The sequence below is a fragment of the Camelus bactrianus genome, chromosome 3, assembly GCF_048773025.1.
Source record: "Camelus bactrianus isolate YW-2024 breed Bactrian camel chromosome 3, ASM4877302v1, whole genome shotgun sequence".
Taxonomy (NCBI): Eukaryota; Metazoa; Chordata; class Mammalia; order Artiodactyla; family Camelidae; genus Camelus; species Camelus bactrianus.
The window spans coordinates 54,375,712-54,395,119 of NC_133541.1; positions in this window are offsets into that span (position 1 = coordinate 54,375,712).

Here is a 19,408-nt window from a genome sequence, read left to right on the forward strand (position 1 = left end):
ATCATCAAAATCAATAATGAATTCTTATGAAATAGTCATATGAAGTTCTGAATTATAGAAAACATTCAGGGAGAAATTATTTTGGCTTAAAGAAACTATTCTTTGAAGGCAACAGAAATTCAAACATCCGCTATGCCGCAGTTACAGACTGAGGTTGTATATTAACTGATTAATTAGTATAATGGCATTTTCCTTTATGATCAGCACCAGAATCTTATTTCATTGACTTTACTTCCATTCTCTTGCTGGCCTGTGACCTTATCATTCTTGAATGGCAAAGAGAGTCTTTTATTTGTTCTGGGTGTGGTCTCATACATGTTGGGCAGAACAGCAAAGCAAAGCAGGATGCACGTGTATGACCAAAGCAGAGCAATTGTATGGGTTTTATTCTCAGTGGTGCTTCATATTAATTTCCTGTGGTTTATGTCTTAATCCTTAATTGCTCCATTTTACAACCAGCTACCAGCTGCAGATAATGCAGGTCACAGTCCGCAGATTAGTCAGACTGACTCCTGAGGACATTCTGCAACTTTGCCGACTGCATTCAGAGCAGAAGGCACTGTGGGGTCACAATAGGCAGGCGGTGGGGTAAAGAAGTTAGTTTAGGGTTGCGGATCTCAAAATGTGATCAAAAGATTAGAGTGATTCCTCAGTGTCATGATTTTTTTAGAAATGTGTATGTTGATTTTATCACAGAGCTTCAAAAGACCCAAGATGATGGTCACATTACATTGTCACGTATATGGCTATGACAAACTAGGGAAACGAATATTAAAGATTTATGAGCAGTCTAAAGTGCACAATATTTTAAAACAAAGTCAACTTTACATTTATGGCATGGAGTTTGGGTAGAGAAGGAAAAAAGACATGAATCCCCTTTCCAAGACCTACCACCCACTGTGACAAAGGCTCTCTGGCATCAGCTTCTCATGGGACTACCAACTCCTGGCAGAAGAAGCTTGGAGGTAAGGGCGGGAGCTCAGGCATCAGCTCAGGGACACTTGGACCACCATCATCGTCATGGGGTACCTATCATGCTGACTCATTTTTTTCATTTATTTGTTCATTCATCCTCCAAATATTTAATAGAAAACCTGAGCTCATTTGTGCCTGGTCAAAACCCTTGCCCTCGCAGAGTTTACATCGTTTCTGAACCAGGCCAGGAGGAGTCAGGACTGACCCACCAATACAGCTTAAACTGGAAGGCATGCATGATCAGTGCATGTGGGACAGCACTGCTCTCCCCACGGTCATCCTTTTCCCCACTCTTAGCCTTTCCTGGGATCTCCCAAAGGGAGTAGATGCCAGCCTCCAACATGGAGTTTGGCAAACCTAATGTTTACTACTGCATTTAGAGAATCAATGAATTTATCTGAACTTCAACTGCTGTGAATGAATTTAAGACTTACATGAGAAACAAATAATGGGTACTTTTATTCTTTCTCTCTCAGACTTTTTTATTTTCAAACTCTTGCTCCCTTCAACCCCCAGCACCTCTATTAAATAAATACATAACTAAATGCATAAATAAATAAACAAATAAGCCTAATTACACTCCTAAAAAAACAAACAAAAAAATAATTTAAATAAAAATCTTGCTCCTTATCTGGGTGTAGTCTTTTGTTGTTGGGGTTTTATTGTTTTTTAAATGAACATAGTAGGGGGTTTTGGGAAGTATTTGATAATAGTACAAATTCAAAGCCCTACTTTTTTCTAAAAATAAATTTAGGCAATACAGAAATTTCCAATAAGAGATGCATATATGACACATTTATTGGGAAAGAAATGTAATACAAAAGTCATGAAGGGGGTAGGTATAGCTCAGTGCTTAGCATACACAAGGTCATGGGTTCAATCACTAGTACCTTCATTTAAAAAATATTTAAAAAGTAAAATAAAATGAATAAATAATAAAAAAAGAAAGTCATAAAAAGGAGGAGGAAGCATATAGCTAGCCCCAAAAGCTAACGTAGTAACTGTGCATGATTAGTAATTCTATTTTTGCCAGAGAGAGAGCAATCCAACGTGTTGTTCTTAGAATGGCAAATTTGGAAGTCAGTTTTTTAGAAGAGATTTTTCCCGTAGTACTAAGTTCTAAAATAAAATAAATCCATCATGAGATGCCTTATGTAGGAGACATTGTTAGATATTTCAGCCAATAAATTCAAAAGTTTTATAGCAAATCTTGCCCTTGCGCTCTCTAAAAGTTAAACTCAATAATGGAGATTCTGGAGAGGACTAAGTTAATGTCACATAAATATACAGCTCTACTATCAGAGTGATCTCATGTGATACCAGGACAGGTCTTAAAATCACCAAAATTGGATGGATAATATGTCCCTTAATCTTGGCTAAATGCCACTTTTCTCTGCTTAGCTTTTGAAAGGAGTAAAATAATTGACAACTCAAGGTTATTCTCCAACTGGAATGTAGTATTGGGATTTTATGTGGCTAACTGATAGAAAAGACATAAATCTTGTACATCAAGTAAGGAGGTAGCAAGGCTGACATTCTATCAACTTGAAAACCTTGCCCCAAACTGTCTACTGTGAGGGAAGATGGACTGCAGAATACTTGAGCCAAAGCCAGAAATTTCCCTCACAAAACACCTTTGTCTCCATTCTAGTACCCAGCTGAGGTCCCTGAAGAAATATACAAATCCGCAGAATTGCCTGGGACTCATCTTCCTGGCAATCATGCTTGAGCAGAGCCTGGGATACATGAGCTTGACCTGGAAAATTTTCAGAGTAGGTATCATCACTTTTGCCGCTTAGCCATAGAAAAAGTCTAGTAATGTTCCTGTGGAACATTTGATTCTGAACAGCATAATTTCCTGACATGCCTGCCAGAATGAATTAGCTACAAAATGTACAGCCAGGCACCTGCATAACATAATCCGCTGCATGGAACTATTTGAATTCTGCTCAATGACCATGAGTGTAGCAACTGGAACTTCAGCCATTCTTTCTGGTAGAAGTTAGATAGAAGGAAAAAATTGCTTATAAAGACTCTCCCCCAATGATTAGCAGATACAAACTTACTGTATATAAAACAGAACAACAGCAAGGTCCTACAGTATAGCACAGGGAACTAGAGTCATTATCCTGTAATAAGTTGTAATGGAAAAGAATATGAGAAAGAATATACATACATATATATATATATAACTGAATCACTTGCTGTACACCATAAACTAACACAACATTGTAAATCAAGTATACTTCAATAAAAATTTGTTGAAAAAATTTTAAAAGCATAATACATGCTATTAAAACTATATCATAAGCACAGAGGCTTATCAGTATGATTTGCTATGGCAAAAAGTCTTGCATTCTGGTAATAAAAAATGGCTTCCTTGAGAGTGTTGTTTGATTTCATCAACTTTCTTGGGTCCCTTAAATTTTTAAAGGCCATCATCAAAAGAAGGGTATTCAAAGCCTTCAACAGTTAGGGATCTATGTTAAGCCATGTGAGGACCAACATAAGGATTGTCCAGTGAGTGAAGCAGTTCAAACTTCTTTGCAGGGCAATGAGATTTCCCTCTTTTTTTTCAGTCGTGATCCCCAAGATTCCAGGTTCTGGGCAGCTATCACCTATATTCAACTGCTTTGTCTCAAAGCACCTGTGTTATGAGCCATACAAGAAACTTCCATGCTGGCCACATAAAACAAGAGAGTAACTGGGGTCATTGTCCCTCAGCTGGTGTACAGTCTCCCGGGGAGCTCTGCCACATCCCAGTCCAAATATGCCTTTCTGCAAATGCTGAGAGACTGGGAGACAGTTACACGGGATGCCCTGCTCAGGAATGGTGCTCCTTAGTGTTTGCCTCAAGCCTATTATAAGACAAGGCTTTACAAGCCTGGCTCCTATCTGAATTTTATCCATGAAATCAAACATTGAATAGATATCAGAGAATGCTGTAACAGTCATTTTCTTAGCCAAAACACAGAAGGAATCTCCTGCTCTTCCCCAGGGCTGTAGGCTAGAGGGGGATAAATCTCTGTAGTTCATCTCTGACTCATTATTAACTTTAATCCAATTTTCCTTACTTCTCCCCTGCCTCTTTTTTGGGGAAAGAGAATTGATTGTTTTGTTGTTCCTATAGTTGTTATTATAAAAATTTGCTGTCAGTATGTTGTTTCTAATACTTGCCTGCTTTGGGTCCATTTCTTTTGTCTATTTATTTATTTACATTAATTTTTGAATAGGCACAAAATTCAAAAGTACAAAAATAGTAATAAAAAGTTTTCTTCTTATCCAGCTCTCCCAAATATCCAGTTCTGATCTCCAGTTGTAGCTGTCATTACTAGTTTTCTTGTCTATCTTAAGATTTTTCTATGCATATGTTGTTTTTTTAAAACAATAAAAATACCATATTAGTTATTAGCACGTTTTTCTGCATCTTGATTCTTTTTACTCAACAATATATCTTGACAATCACTTTACATATTAATACAAACAAATGTGCTTCATTCATTTTAAAAGCAACATAGCATTTCATCCCATGGTTGGGCTACAGTTTAACTTGTCCCCACCAGTGGACAGTTAGGTTGTTTCATTTGCTGTGATAAACCAAGCTAAAAATAACATCCTCACACATTTGTTTTGTCTGCACAGGTGAGTATATCCATAAGGTACTTTCCTTGAAGTGAACTCACTAGTGAAAGGGTCTGCATGTGTTTAATTTTAATAACTGTTGTCAGATTGTCTCCCAAAGAGGAGTGTAGTCATTTACTGTCCCCCTACCAATGTCTCAGAGTGCCTGTTTCTCCACACTTTGACCAACCAAGTGCATTATCCAACTTTGTTATCTTTGCTAATTTGATAGGTGAAACTTTTATCTTTATAATTCTAATGAAAAATATACTCCTCCTTTCCTGCTTTTATACCTCTTGTATCTTTTCTTGTGTTGCATGGGCTACTACCTCCAGAACAGTATTAAATAATCATGATGAGGATGGATAGCCTTGGCTTGTCCCTGCCTTTCATGGGAAGGAGCCTGAGGTTGCCCATTAAGCATGATTTGAGCACCTGGGTTGAGATGTAGGCGTATTGCCATGTTAAGGAGGTATCCATTTATTTCTGTTATTAAGAGGTTTATTATTATTTATATATTTTACCAAGAATGAAGCTTGAAGTTTTTCAAATGTCTCTCAACATCTAAGTTCATGCTTTTCAACCCTTCTCACCAACTCAGCCGTGTATTCGATCAGTCCGTGTTCAGCCCTTTACTTGTCCTTGGCCATCCAATCAGCAGTGGCCTCCATCCTGGTACACGTGGTAGTGGATACTGTGATGTTCCACTCAGATCCCTCCCGCTTCACTGCAGGTGCTAAAAGCTCCTACCTACATCCTTCCCTGGGAATTCCTTTAGGTCACAGACTCTGCTCAGCCTTAGCCCAAGGTTGTACCTATCTGGCTGATGCGTGTGTACAAAGGGCGGCTGCACCATAGCCCCAGTTTGGGGGTGACTCTGAAAAACCATCCCAGTTCCAGAACTCCTGATAGAACAGGCTGAGGCTTTGCACCTGCGTTATGAGTCAGCTTCTCCCTCTGTTGCGGTCCTGCCTCCTTCACTTCCTTAAATCTGTATCTCCAGAGAGAAATCCTTATTAAACCTTCTGTATATGACTCTTTGTTTCAGTGTCTGTTTCTAGGGACCCAATCTAAGACACACAGAAGGCTGTGAGCCCCTTTGTGATAGATATTTTCCACTTGTCCCTCCAGATCGCCACTCCCTCCCACCTGGCTTTCTGCCCCTTGAGGCTTACTTGTGTCAATTACAGTAACAGGGCTCCTGAGCCCTGGCTTCCTGTTGGATTTAGTCAGTGGAGTGCCACCATTGAAGATCCAAGGGAGAGAGGAGGTAGGGTTGGATGTTTATTCCCTGATGGAGGTTTGGTGGGCCATTTGACTGATCAGATTGGCTTGCTCTACGTGACTGTCCTTCCATATTCTGGCAGTATCTGTCTCTTTTGTCCCCTCAACCTAGAGAAGGTAAAAATTCTATTACTATTATCACTTGTGGTTTTCCACCTGCCATACCTTTTTAACTAGTCTCCCTTATAAATAAATCCTCCTCAAATTATCCAGGTATGACTGTTCTATTTCCTCTGTGGCCTAAGATTAATTTATATACTCATCAGGTGTATGCAGCAAGCTGGATTCCCCTCATTGCTTTTTGCAAAGTTTTAGCACAGGAAGGAAGAGGATTCAAGGAAATAACAATAATAGTAGCTAATATTTACCGAGTCCTAACTAAGTGCCAGGAACCTTCAAATAAAAAATAAAACCAGATTTAGTTAAGGAGAGACTTCATTTGAAAGGATTATTGCCAGGATGGGAGGTGGCTGAGGAAGGGGCGATGGCAGTAGGAGGGGTCTAGTCTGCAAGGATCTCTAGGGTTAGGTAAGATGGGGTTTTCTTTTATGGAGCAGAGTAAACAAGGCTGGAAAGAATGTGAAGCGGGAGAGTGGGATGAAAGTGCAGCTGCGTGGCTGATTTGAGAGTAGTTTAGAGAATGTTTACCCTGAAGTCAACCTATTTTCAGGAGAAGACGTTAAGGGAGGAGCTGCATGCTAACTTGTAGATGCGTCAAAGTTCAGGGGTCTGAGGGAAGGAGAGAATCCTAACCAAAGTTTAATTAACATTTCGTTTTGACTACTCAGTGGGGACTGAACAGTTCAGCTAATTATTTATGAGGCAAGAATGGGAATTTAGAGGGTCCCTGTCTGGCCATTATGATAGGTAAACAAGGGAGCACCTGAGATGTATGTAGGTCGTATGGGGAAGGATGTCTCTTTGCAATAAACCATTTTCCAGAACACAATGGGTAGGGGCATTTCTTTCTGTCTTTTTTTTTTTTTAATTGAAGTACAGTCAGTTACAGTGTGTCAATTTCTGGTGCACAACACAATGTCTCAGTCATGCATATACATACATATATTTGTTTTCATACTCTTTTTCATTAAAGGTTATTACAAGATATTGAATATAGTTAGTTCCCTGTGCTATACAGAGGAAACTTGTTTTTTTAAATCTATTTTTATACATAGTGGCTAACATTTACAAATCTCAGACTCTTTAACGATAGCTATTTTCCAGGCTCACAAAGCTCAAGGTAAAATCCAACAATGTCAGCACCAATTTAAGAGTTTTATATGCATTCTCTATCTAATCCTCTCAACATCTCTACTTGTTAAGTATGTAGTAGGGTGGTTAAGAGGGTGCCAATAAATTTAGGCAAGTTACTTCAGTTTCCTCTCTGTAAAAGAGGATTAATAACAGTTCTGACCCCACAGGGTTCTGTGAGGGCTAAACAAAGTAATACACACAGAGATGTTTACAAGCAGCTTCTGGTGCAGAGTGAGTGTTCACTGTACCATATTAACTATTGGGGTAAGTAATTTATCCGAGTAAGTAATTAAATCCCTCCCAGATTGCACACTTTTATCCTCTCTTCTCTACTGCACTCCCCAAGTGGGGAAAAAAAAAGATAAGGTCGGAGAAATTTTAGACAGAGTTATGATCAATTTTCCAGAGTTACTGTCTACAATTTGAGAAAAAAGAAGGAAACAGAATCACTTTTTTTTGTATTTCTCTAAGCTGAGGGATTTTGAGGGGGTAGCAGAAAAAAAAAAATTTCTTACGTCCTAGAGTTATTATCATGCTGTTAGCAGAGTCTGTGATCACTCCAGGCTGGCCCTGGGGCTGCAGCCAAGAGCCCCCCCCCCCAAGTTATCAAGCCCTCCAGAATACCCCCATTCTATGTGGGGCGTGCCTGTATTTCTAGATGGAATAAGGCTGTAAAATTCTGCAAAACTGTTATGACTTAATTTCTGCTAGACCAATTGGCAAGAGCTCTTGACATACTTTATCATAGGGGTTGTTGTTTTGTTGTTATTCTACTACTAACTGTTAGTGATTTTATTTCTTCTCACTTGCTCTACCTTATTTTCTAAGAGGAATAATTTAGTCGAAGTATCTAATATTCTTCTCCCTCCTCCTGGATCTGACCAAGCTCTGGAAAATCTGGAGGCTAAAATGCACCACTTGGTTGGATATTGATAACAATGGGTAATGTTGGCTAAGTTTTTAAGCATGATCACTAATTAGCACACATTTTATTTTTTGATATCTGGAGCTGGTCATTTTTAAACTCCTAATGCTCTATACAACAATTTTTTTCAGTAATAACCATGAAATCAAATTGATAATAGTAATGGCCAGAAAAATCGACAGTATGTTTTTTAATTTATTGAAATTTGTATGTATAAAACATGACAGTAAAATAAATAACAAAACAAAGATTCCATACCAAAAAAAATGTAATGTATTAATCTTGTTTAATTACATTAATTTTAAGGGAAAATATTATACGAACATATTGATCTTCCACAGTAATGAATGATATTATGTTACCCAAAAATTGGGTTCACCAAAACTGGGTTTGCCTCTTGGTGAGTGTCAAGCGAAAAGGTGCAACCCAACAAAGGATCAGGAGAAGGAAAGATTTATTACTTGCAGTAAGTAAGGAGAACAGGGGACATCTTTCCCAAGTCAGTGTCTCCCAGAACAGAAAAACTAGGGAAGTTTTAAGCTAAAGATACATGCATATTCATGAAGGGGCCACAGATTCCAAGTTTTAGCTGATTAAAAGTCACAGTCAACAGTCAACATCATCCCTTAGGTTCCAGTTGATCTGGTGGTTAAGCTCTTCTGCCTAACCTTTACCATCTAAATAGAATTTGGAGTCTTTACAACTGATACATTACCTTTACTTTTTTTACTTCTCTTGCCTGATAACAGTCATTTGTTTCTGCATTTTTTTTTTTTTTTGTCCCTCTAAGATCATTAATTACTGATCCCAGTTCAAGGGTAAGCATTGTGGCCAGGCTTAAATCACAAAATGGCTTAGGCCAAAAATGATATCTCATGTCAAGAAAGCTCTGCCTGGTTTTCTTTCTTTGGGGACCCTCTCTCTTATCTGCTTACAATTAAGAGGTTAATTGCAATTAAATAAGAAGAATTCCAACTAAAATTAAGATATCATTTAAGTTAACTAAGATATTTTAAGTATGAACTAAAACTTGTTAGCTTTCTGCTTAGGAGTTCCAGCCTGCTCCAAATCATGAGTTTCAGTGTTTGCCCCAAACCCTTTATGAGATCAGGCCTAGCCCCTATCTGAATTCTGTCCACAAAACTAAAAGCTGTTTAGATATTAGAAAATGTAACGTTACCAAACAAAAATATTTCACCTCCTAGTTCAAACTGTTTCACTGTTTTAAATTTTAAATCCAAATAACAGCTCCAAGCAGTCACATAGAATAACAAAATCGAAGTAATTCAGGTTTTCTTTATCTTTACAGGCATTATGCCATCATTGTTCATCTATTGTTTAGATGCAGGAATATTAGTACCACTGGGGTCTCAGACATGAACTGTGTCTCCCTTGCCCCCAACCACCCTCCCCCCAATATAGCTCAACAATTCCAAACCATAGGAATTTATTTTCAAAATGAATTCTTGTAGTTCAGCCCCAAAAAGCCAGGGGCCAATTGTGTAACTGGGAATTCTCTAACTGCCATTAGGATACAATGTTCATTTTTAAAGTAAATAATAAAAATGCTAATTTGAAGTTTATATATATTATTCAACACTATGCAGCAGTTGTTTACAAATAAATAAAACCTTTTTTTAGGGAGAAGTATTTTATCACTGACATTGTTTAGAATTGCCAGTGCATGGCCGATTTTTATTACTGTTTTTTCATTCTTTGCAGACAATACACTCCAACATTACCACTTACACTTCCTCAGTCTTAGGGTGAAACTGATATATGATTGAGTATATATGATTAAGATACTGGTATATGAATGCCCTTATTCTTGGATTCTACACGCTGAAGTATCTAAAGATGGAGTTTAACAATGTCTACAACTTAATTTCAAATGGCTAAGATACACAGCACATAGATAGAGATAATGATGATGAAGACATTGTTAAATGTTAACACTTATTTAATATAGGTAATGATCATTGTGATGCAGGAAAATGGATGTGGGGCATGAGGAGGGCTGTGTCCCAGGTCTCAGATGAGCCCCTGGGACGTGCCCCGCCAGGTGTGGGTCCTTGGCTTTGCTCAGGAAAGGATTCAAGTGCCAGCCACAGTCGAGTAAATGTAGATTTATTTAAAGAGATACATACTGCATAGAGTGTAAGGCAAGAGAAAGGCAAGGAAAGAGGTGTGTTAATTGGGTGCTCGGGTTAAAGTAAAAGTAGGTACACACTCCATAGACAGAGTGAGGGCCATCTCCAAACAGGAAGGAACAGAAAAAGGCCGCTAGGCGTGGTGTTGTCAGTTTTTATGCGCTCAGTAGCTTCACAGGCCTACAGGTGGGACCATTCCAACTTCCCTGGGGAAGGGGCTGGGATTCCCAGGAATTGGGCCACCGCCCATTCTTTGGCCTTTTGCGGTTATCCTTGGTGCCTGCAGGCATGTTACTTATCACAAGCTGTTACAATGAGCCTATAATGAAGCTCAAGGTCTCCTAGAAGTCAAACCTCTTAATCCTCAAGGCCAACTAGGAGTTGAATCTTCTGCCATTTTGGTGAGTATTCCACCATTTTGGTGTTAAATTGCTGTCATTCCTTGGGTGGCTATGCCCTGCCCCCTTCCCTCCTGTCTCAATTGTACTATTCTTTAAATTATTTTGAAATTTTTCATAATGAAAAATTGTGAAAAGCACTACCCACTGGCAAATACAATTAGAGAAAATATATATAAATATATACATTTATTTTTAAAATATACATATACATTTATATTTTCAGTTATGAATGGTGTCCGTTTTTCCTCACCAACTTTCTAACATATAAATATATTTTAAATCAAATGATAAGAGAAGTTTGAAATCTTAAAGAATTGTCATTCTCCAATTTTATGCAATCACCCAGTTTATGTTGAGATAATCTCTATAGTTTTTGATGTGATGACTGACTGTATTAAAATAATATTGTGCTTAAAATTGTAGCAGTGCAATTTTTTCAGCTTGAATAGGGTTGCAGTTGGTTGAGTGGGTTATTATCTATGGTTGCAATCCTTTAAAAAGACTTTCTTTGTATATCTATTTTGTCTAAGTAACAGTTTTTTAAAACTCAATTCATAAGTTCTCCATTTCATTTCATCCTTTTTGTATGGTAGTTATATAGTCGTTATATATCCTTTTATAGCGTAGTTTGTTTTATTAATTTGAAAATCAATTGAACCTAATTTTTTTGTTTCTTTCTAGTCCTAACTTTGTTGATTCACCTTAGAAATTAAAACCTCCGTTTTCCCTCCCATCTGTGTCTTCTGTGTGTCTCCTTTACTTCTGACACTTCTGGTGACCAAATGTGTGTGTGGATTTTCCCCACACCAAACAATTCTCTGCAACACCAGCTACAATTTAACTTAATTCTAACACTAATGTCAAGTCCCACAGGTTAAGGGCTCAGTCGCACAAAACTGCTCCAACCCCACTTCGGATACTAATTGCAAGCAGTAGGTCTCCAGGTTACTCATAACTTCTGTCCAATTTTGCTACAAATTGGAAGTCCCCATGACACCCTCCTTAGGTTTCATTAATTTGCTAGAGTGGCTCATAGAACTCAGGGAAATACTTAGGTTTACCAGATTACTAAAGGACATGGTAAAGGATACAGATGAGCAGCCAGATGAACAGATACATAGGAGGTCTGGGAGGGTCCCAAGCAAGCACAGGAGCTCCTATCCCCATGGAGTTGTGGTGAGTCACTTTCCTACTGTGGATGTGTTTGTCAACCTGGAAGCTCCCTGAGCCCAGTATTGTTGAGATTTTATGAAGACCTCCTCATGCAGGCATGATCAATTATTAACTCCATTTCCAGCCCTCTCCCCTGCCGAGAGGATGAGGGGTAGGACTGGAAATTCCAAGCTTCTAATCATGGCTTGGTCTTTCTGATGACCATCCCCCATCCAGGTGCCATCCAGGAGCCTGCTCAGAGTTGTCTCAATAGAACAAAAAGTGGCCCTAGTGCTCGTACCACTTAGGAATTTACAAGGGTTTCAGGGGCCCTGTGACAGGGATGGGGTCAAAGACAAATATTAGAACAAGAGATGTTCCAAGTATTCTTTTCACTCCGGAAATTACACGAGTGTCAGGAGCTCTATGCTGGGAACCAGGGGCAGAGACCAGTACATATATTTTCTATTATCTCAGTGCAAGCAATGTCAATGTAGTCTCTAAATGGGAAAGGAGGAATAAAGAAAACATAATTGTGGAAAGTATTAAAACATCCACTTTCTTCTAAGAATTGAGTCCTTGATGTTATGAGATGGGCTTATTGTCATCAATTATATTACAAGTTTACTCTAATGTCTCTAACATGACAGATTTGGAAATAAAATCTATTGTTCTTCCTTCAAAAACATGTAATACTAAAAACTTCTGAACCCCTCAGATTCAATTTTGGGCTGTTAATTTAAAAAATATCCCAAAGTGGGATTTTCTGATCAACACTTTAAGATTTAAATACAAGGCAAAGAATGAGTAAGAAAAAAATAACACGTATAAATAAAGGAGCATAATTTTCAGGAAGTTGAGAGCTGTAGTCTATTATTAGGAGATCTTGGTTCAGTGTTTATGTTAAACCTAACCACAAGGACAGGGCTATGTGAAATCTAAACAAATTGAATCTAAATCAGTGAGAAGCTAAGTGATAAAATCTTGCAACTTTGTTCAGAATTAAAACAAAGGGAGAGGGAATTTCCTGGCCTCATGCCACAAAAACTTGATTCAGCATTTTTTAAATTAATCACACCCCTACTATTCCTACCAACTACAAAGTGTGCTTTTTAAAAGGAATGTTTTTTTTTTGTTCAAGGTATTTTCCTAAAAACTTTCGGTGCTCAAGAAATGTTAGTGTCTATTATGTCATGTGGGATTTTTCCCAGTGTTAGAATAGAGGCTGGCTACATATAGAGGTTCCTGGTATCAAAAAATAAATTCAGTTCTATTCTATTCTATTCTATTCTATTCTATTCTATTCTATTCTATTCTATTCTATTGAATTAAAGAATGATCTCAGTTATCAGTGTGTTGAAAGAACGTTTTGTTTTAATAAAGCTAAAATTATAACAGGATTTGTAAAAAACTGGTCGGTTACATGAAAGATAACATTCTATTTGGTATACTCACATCTTCAAAATAATACTAATAAAGATGTCCCTAAAGCAGTGTTCACCAGTGAACCAGTGAATACTGGTGAACATCATTCTGCAAAATCTTCCACCCACAAGAGTCCCAGACTCAAGTAAGATTAGAAAACCCTGAATACTCTGTATTTCACTTTAAGCTACACAATATACTTAGTGTACTCAAGGCTGTAAGTCCTAAAGTATAGAACCTATTTTTTCATTTTGTTTAGCACAGTGTTTTCCAAATGTGTTTTTTCTTTTTCTTCCATTGTAACAACAATGACTATTCTGCTCAATCAGATTTTCAAAAAACATTGCTTTGGGAAGCACTTATCTGGAGAGTGACCAGGATGCTGAGATGTCTGGGAAATGAAGAAACTGAAACTGGGGAAAGAGGTGGAACTGGAACTCACACAGGCCTGCTTTCTAATCCCATCTCAGCCACATAGAACTTCCATGACTTTCTCACCTGTAAAATGGGTATGAAAATACTGATCTCGTGTTTTTGTAAAGATTAGCAATACAGCGCATGAAACATCTAGGCCAGTGTCTGGTACATAACAGGCAGTAAAATGTTATGCATACCTGTTTATTGTTAATCACTTCACCAGCATGAAAGGAAGCTGGAAAAAAGCATTTGGAGACTTTTTCATGTAGAAGGGGAATAAACTATTATTAACTTGTCTGGATGGCAGAAAAAGAATCAAAGGGCAGAAGTTGTAAGAAAGCATATCTCTGTCCTTAGGAAAAAGTGTTTTATGATTGAGCAGGCAAAGAGTGGAAAAGCTGCTTAATAAAACACTGAGCTCCTTATCACTGGCCACCTTAAAGTGACTGAAAAAATCACATAATAAGAAAGTTGTACATTAGATTCATAGTGGTAGAAGATCCCTTCCAAATCGCAGGTTTTATGATCCAGTATTACTGAGGTACTGCCTCTCCACCCATACCACATTTCAGGGGCTCAAAGCCCACAAAAATAAAGAATTACTGGGTACTGAACTTTTACCCAGAAAGCCCCTGCTTACCTTCTAAACTGGGGAAAAGAGGAGCATTTATAGACCATGCCTGTCAACTGTAAAGATTTGGTTGAGTCATTTAGTCATTCTAGCCATTTGTTTATGTTCAAAAGCATTGGGAAGCACACTTTGGACTGTTTAACTCTTCCTATCCTCCTGGTTCATTCTTTCCTTCCACTCACCTCATGCCTATATGCTCAAGGACCACTTACTCCAGTTGTCCACTTCCATCTCTCAACCTTCTCCAACATTCTACTACACATCTACTTCACTTTTATCTTCCCCTAACTTGGCCACCTAATAACAACACAACTTCAGACAGACCATTTCCTCTACATCTTTTAATTAAAATCACCAAGAAGATAGGGTCACATAGTAAAATAGAATAAAGATTGTTAAGATTCAGCTGAGAAATAGGAAGGCTTAAAGCAGATATGACTATCATGTTTGTAGTCATGAAGTTTTGGGGGAAAAAAAGCATTTATCAAATTCCAAATTATTAAATAAGCTGTGCCTCATTGAGCTTGAAGTAGTTCATTTTAGGTCTAAAAAATCCTCAGGTTAAGGGGTGGGGTTAGAACTCAGTGGCAGAGTGTGTGCTTAGCATGCACAAGGTCATGGGTTCAATCCCCAGTACCTCTATTTAAAAAAAAAAAAAGGAAAGAGAAGAAAATTCCTCAGGATAGCTCTATGCAAAGATGGATGGATGAGTGTGCCAGATGTCTTCTGTTTCTCGCCCTTCCCTCTACCCCTAGATCCACTGTCTCCCCTTCTCTAGATTAACCTCTATGAACTGCCTCCTTGAACTCTTACCCTTTGGCTTCCTGTTGGGTTTGACCAATGGAGAGCATGGCAAAAGATAAGAGGAAAGGGGGAAAGTACTGTTGGGGTATTATTCTCCTGCACCCTCTACATGGGAGTCACTAGAGGGTAGGTGTCTCCCTCCGCCAAAGATCTCTGTTCCTGTAGAGTGGTATTCTCCATACAGCCTCCAGTTCCAGGAACCAATCACTCCCCGTGCCATGAAGGGTGGCTCTGCTATTAACCTCTATGTCTTGTGTTTCCCTACACCCATCTTACACTTTTGTTCCTCCTCCTTTCATTAAACACTCCTTGAATTATCACAACTTAAATATGCAGTCTTTTTCTTTCTTTTTTTTGAGGGGGGTTGTTTTTATTTTATTTTATTTTTTAAATACTTTATTGTATTACTTAATTATTTTATTTTGGCAGGGGGTGAGGGAGAGGTAATTAGGTTTATTTATTTTCAGAGGAGGTACTGGGAATTAAACCCAGGACCTCGTGCATGCTAAGCTCTATCACTTGAGCTATACCCTCAACCCAAAATATGCAGTCTTTTTCATGTCAGAACCTAACTAATAATACCCATCTCCATTGCTGAGCATCATCTAGAGTTTAGGCTATGGTTCTCAATTGCTTGAATCTTTTACCAGTGGGCATTGAGCTGGACGTATGATAGGGCATAGAAGAGAGTACAAAAATAAGGGTGAGACCTAATACATGTCTATCACAAAGCTTGACATACTCTTGCTGGAATGTGGAAAAACTTGGCCACTTGAGTTTATGAGTGAGAACATAGAGAGTAATAAGTTGTGCCGCTCAAGGCTGTAGGGTAACCAGAGGAGAGCATATTTAGTATGAACACTTTTATGGACAAGGCTGTACTGTGTCCAGGTGATTGGTTATGACCATTGTTAGCTTGCTTAGCATTCATTTCGTCTTCTAATTGTATCAAACATATCTCGAAAAGTTATAATATTTGAAATAGTGCCTGGAACTCAAAAACATCAAGAATCTCTGGGTTTAGTGTTTAAGCCTTGGATAATGCTTACTGCTTAATAAGGTCTTAGAAATTAGGATTAAAATGCAAATTCATTTGGAAGAAGAAACACTGATGGATTAAAGGCATAAGGCAATTGTTCTCAAATTTAAGAGTACCTAAGAATCACCTCAGAAGCTTGTTGAAAAAAATAGATGGCTGCCCCCTACTCCAAAAAGGGCATTTTTCTTTCAGATGTAACCTAGAAATTGCATGTCCAATAAGCTCTCCAGAGAAATTTAACACAAACTGAATGCATTAGGTTGCTATTTTATGGTATGTATTACTGCATAACAGATTGCCCAAATTTAGCAACTCGAAACTACACAAGTTTATTATCTGACACAGTGTCTGAGGATCAGGAACTCTGGAGTGACCTAGCTGGATGCTACTGCCTCAGGGACTCCAGTCATTTCAAGTTTCAACTAGGTGGAAGAATCTGACTTCCAGGTTCACTCATATGGTTGTCAGCCAGAGACTTCAGTTCCCCACCATGTGGGCCTCTCCACAGGGCTGCTCGCACCCTGACAACATCCTTCTGGCAGAGTGAGAGACCAGAGAAAGAGAGATAGCCCAAGATGGACCCTCAGTCTTCAATAACCTAATCTTGGAGGTGGCATACCATTATTTTTGCTTGTTCTATGGGTCACACAGACCAATCCTCATATCATGTCAGAAGAAAATAGTCATGGCTGTGAATTCCAGGAAGTGGGGTTGACCGTCTTGAAAGCTGCCCACCACACTACATTTGGGGTAATTCTGGCAAAAACGATCAATATCAGCTCATATTAAGAGCTGCTTCTTTCTGCACATTCAGATAGAACAGCTGATCCAGTAAGGAGAAAGAAAAGCAACCCAGCACCAGGCCAGCCCCTGTGGACCTAGACTCCAGGCGCTACAGATCAGGCGGGCTGAGCAGTGTGCCCAGGGTCAAGGGCCAGGCTTGATGCTGACGCCTGGTGTCTGAGCTCCTGTCGGCTGGGCCCATCTTGTCTCTCATTTTCCCGTCCTGAGTCTGCGCGATGGAGGTCTGACTTTACTGATATGGACTTGCTGCCTTGACCTGCAGAACCTCTGTAACTTCTCACTCCTGCTCTCCACACCCAGAACAGACTTCTCTGGACCTGGCCTCTGCCCTGCCTGCCTAAGGCACCGGCTGTGTAGACTTCCTCCAGGTCTAGCTGAAGCCTCCCTCACTGCATGCACTCTGGCCTGGCCTGACACCATCTGTCTTGATGTAAAACATCTACTGCTTCTCCCAGCCTCCCTGCTGGTGTGAAATTGAAAGCAGTCAGTCTCTATCATTAAATCCATTCCCTTTATATAAAAGGGTTAAATATTTTGTTGTCTATGTAGTGTCTGTACATTTTTTTAAAATTTCTTTCCAGAGGTGGGGAGGTAACTAGATTTATTTATTTATATTTTAAGTGGAGGTACTAGGGATTGAACCCAGGACTTCATGCATGCTAAGCACGCACTCTACCACTGAGCTATCCCCTTCCCCTGACCTTTCCCCTCCCCTCTCTGTCTGTATATTTTTAAATATCTTCTGTCCTATGTTTCTTATTCAATTTATTCATTTGTTTGTTCAGTCACTCAATGATTCCAACTGATATGATTTGTTTACCACATACCCTGCATATTTCCCAAGCTTGAAACCTCCCTCCCTGTTCACATACGCCATTCCTCTCCATTCAGAGGAGAGTCTTATTTCCTCTCCCCTTGAATCAGGCTGGCCTGTGACATACGCTGACCAATAGAATGTGGCAAAAATGGCACCCTGCTGGTCACAGGCCTGGGCCTTTAGAGTGTCAAGAATAAAACCATTGCATGCATATAGCATAATGTGAAAGAGTGTAAAGTCAAATTGGAACATGGAATCTTTTAAGAGTGGAGGTTTAGACGGTATTTTCACTTACTTGATTTTTTTTTCCATGGTGAGACTATTACTTTCACACACACACACAGAAAAATTTAAAAAGCAGCTGAGAGAATTTTTAATTAAGTAACTTTTAACAATCATTATATACCTATTAAAATTTAAAAATATATTAAATGTATAAACCCAACATTGTTGACTCTAATGTAAATTTACATAATACTGGATTATGAACGTAGAGTCATAAAACTATTCATACCTTTTGGCCAAATTCCACTTTAGGATTATACCTCAAGGAAATGACTAGAATGAAAAGAAGTAGTTTGCACAAAGATGGTTATAGAAATGTTATTTATAATCCTGGAAAGTTGGAAAAATCTCAAAAGTTCAACAATAGTGGTAAGGCTAAGTAAAACTGTAGGGCATTATCAAGATGGAAAAGTATGGAACACTGACTTGTGTGTGGACTAGGTGGGTACATGGACCATTAAGTACTAAACATAAGTGTACGCTCACTTTATGTCCAAATTTTTGAAATTGCAGATAAATGGATAGATGTCTTAAAGGATATGATATATTAGATATTGTAGAAAATACTAAACAATTGAAGAATATGGGTATCTGTATACTCTGATACATTTAGTGGTATAATTCCACAGGGACAGGAAGACAAATATAAGACTTCAGGTTACAACTGGAGAAAAAAATCTGTTCAGAACTGAGCTGACAGGTCCTTGTACAATGGAATTCTTAAAAAAAAAAAAAGATAGTAAAGCTGTATATTTATTAACATCTTGAAGACACAATATTAAGTGAAAAACATAGTTTACAAAATAGTATTGATAGTGGTATCTTGTTTTATAAATAGGTACAGAAAGAAAGTATATACAGATACACAGGAAGGTTTTAACAGCAGTATCTCTAGGTAGCATTTAAAGTGTCTTGTTTCAATATATCTGTAATTTTAAATTTGTCTTCAATGAACAAGCGTTGCTTTTGTAATAATACTTAAGAAAGTTTTTCTTAATCTTTAAAGCTTTAAAGAAATATTGAAATCCTTATTGAAGCATGCTATTCTTAGGTACTGTCAAACATTAAAAGCAGGTTTGTTAGATGTAAACTTTGTTCACCTTCTCAGTTCCCCTCAACCACCTTTCTGCAGGCACTTCCTGTATCCCACACCATCCACCGCTGCTGCCTTTGCAGACCTGCAAGGCTTCTGTTGGTGGTTGTTGATCTTTTTGGTGCTGAGTTACCCTCCATTTCCAAGCTTGGTTGAAACATTGCAGGGCAGAGACCCTGGCTTCCTGAAGGGGTGGATGATGCAACGTGGAAGTGTGAGCCCCCCATAGTGGGAAACTTGACTTTGGGAAATGAGAGATGGGAAGGAGCCAGGAAGACACAATCCTCCTTCTCTCTCCATTCCTATGACTTCCTAAGATGGGAGAGCAGTT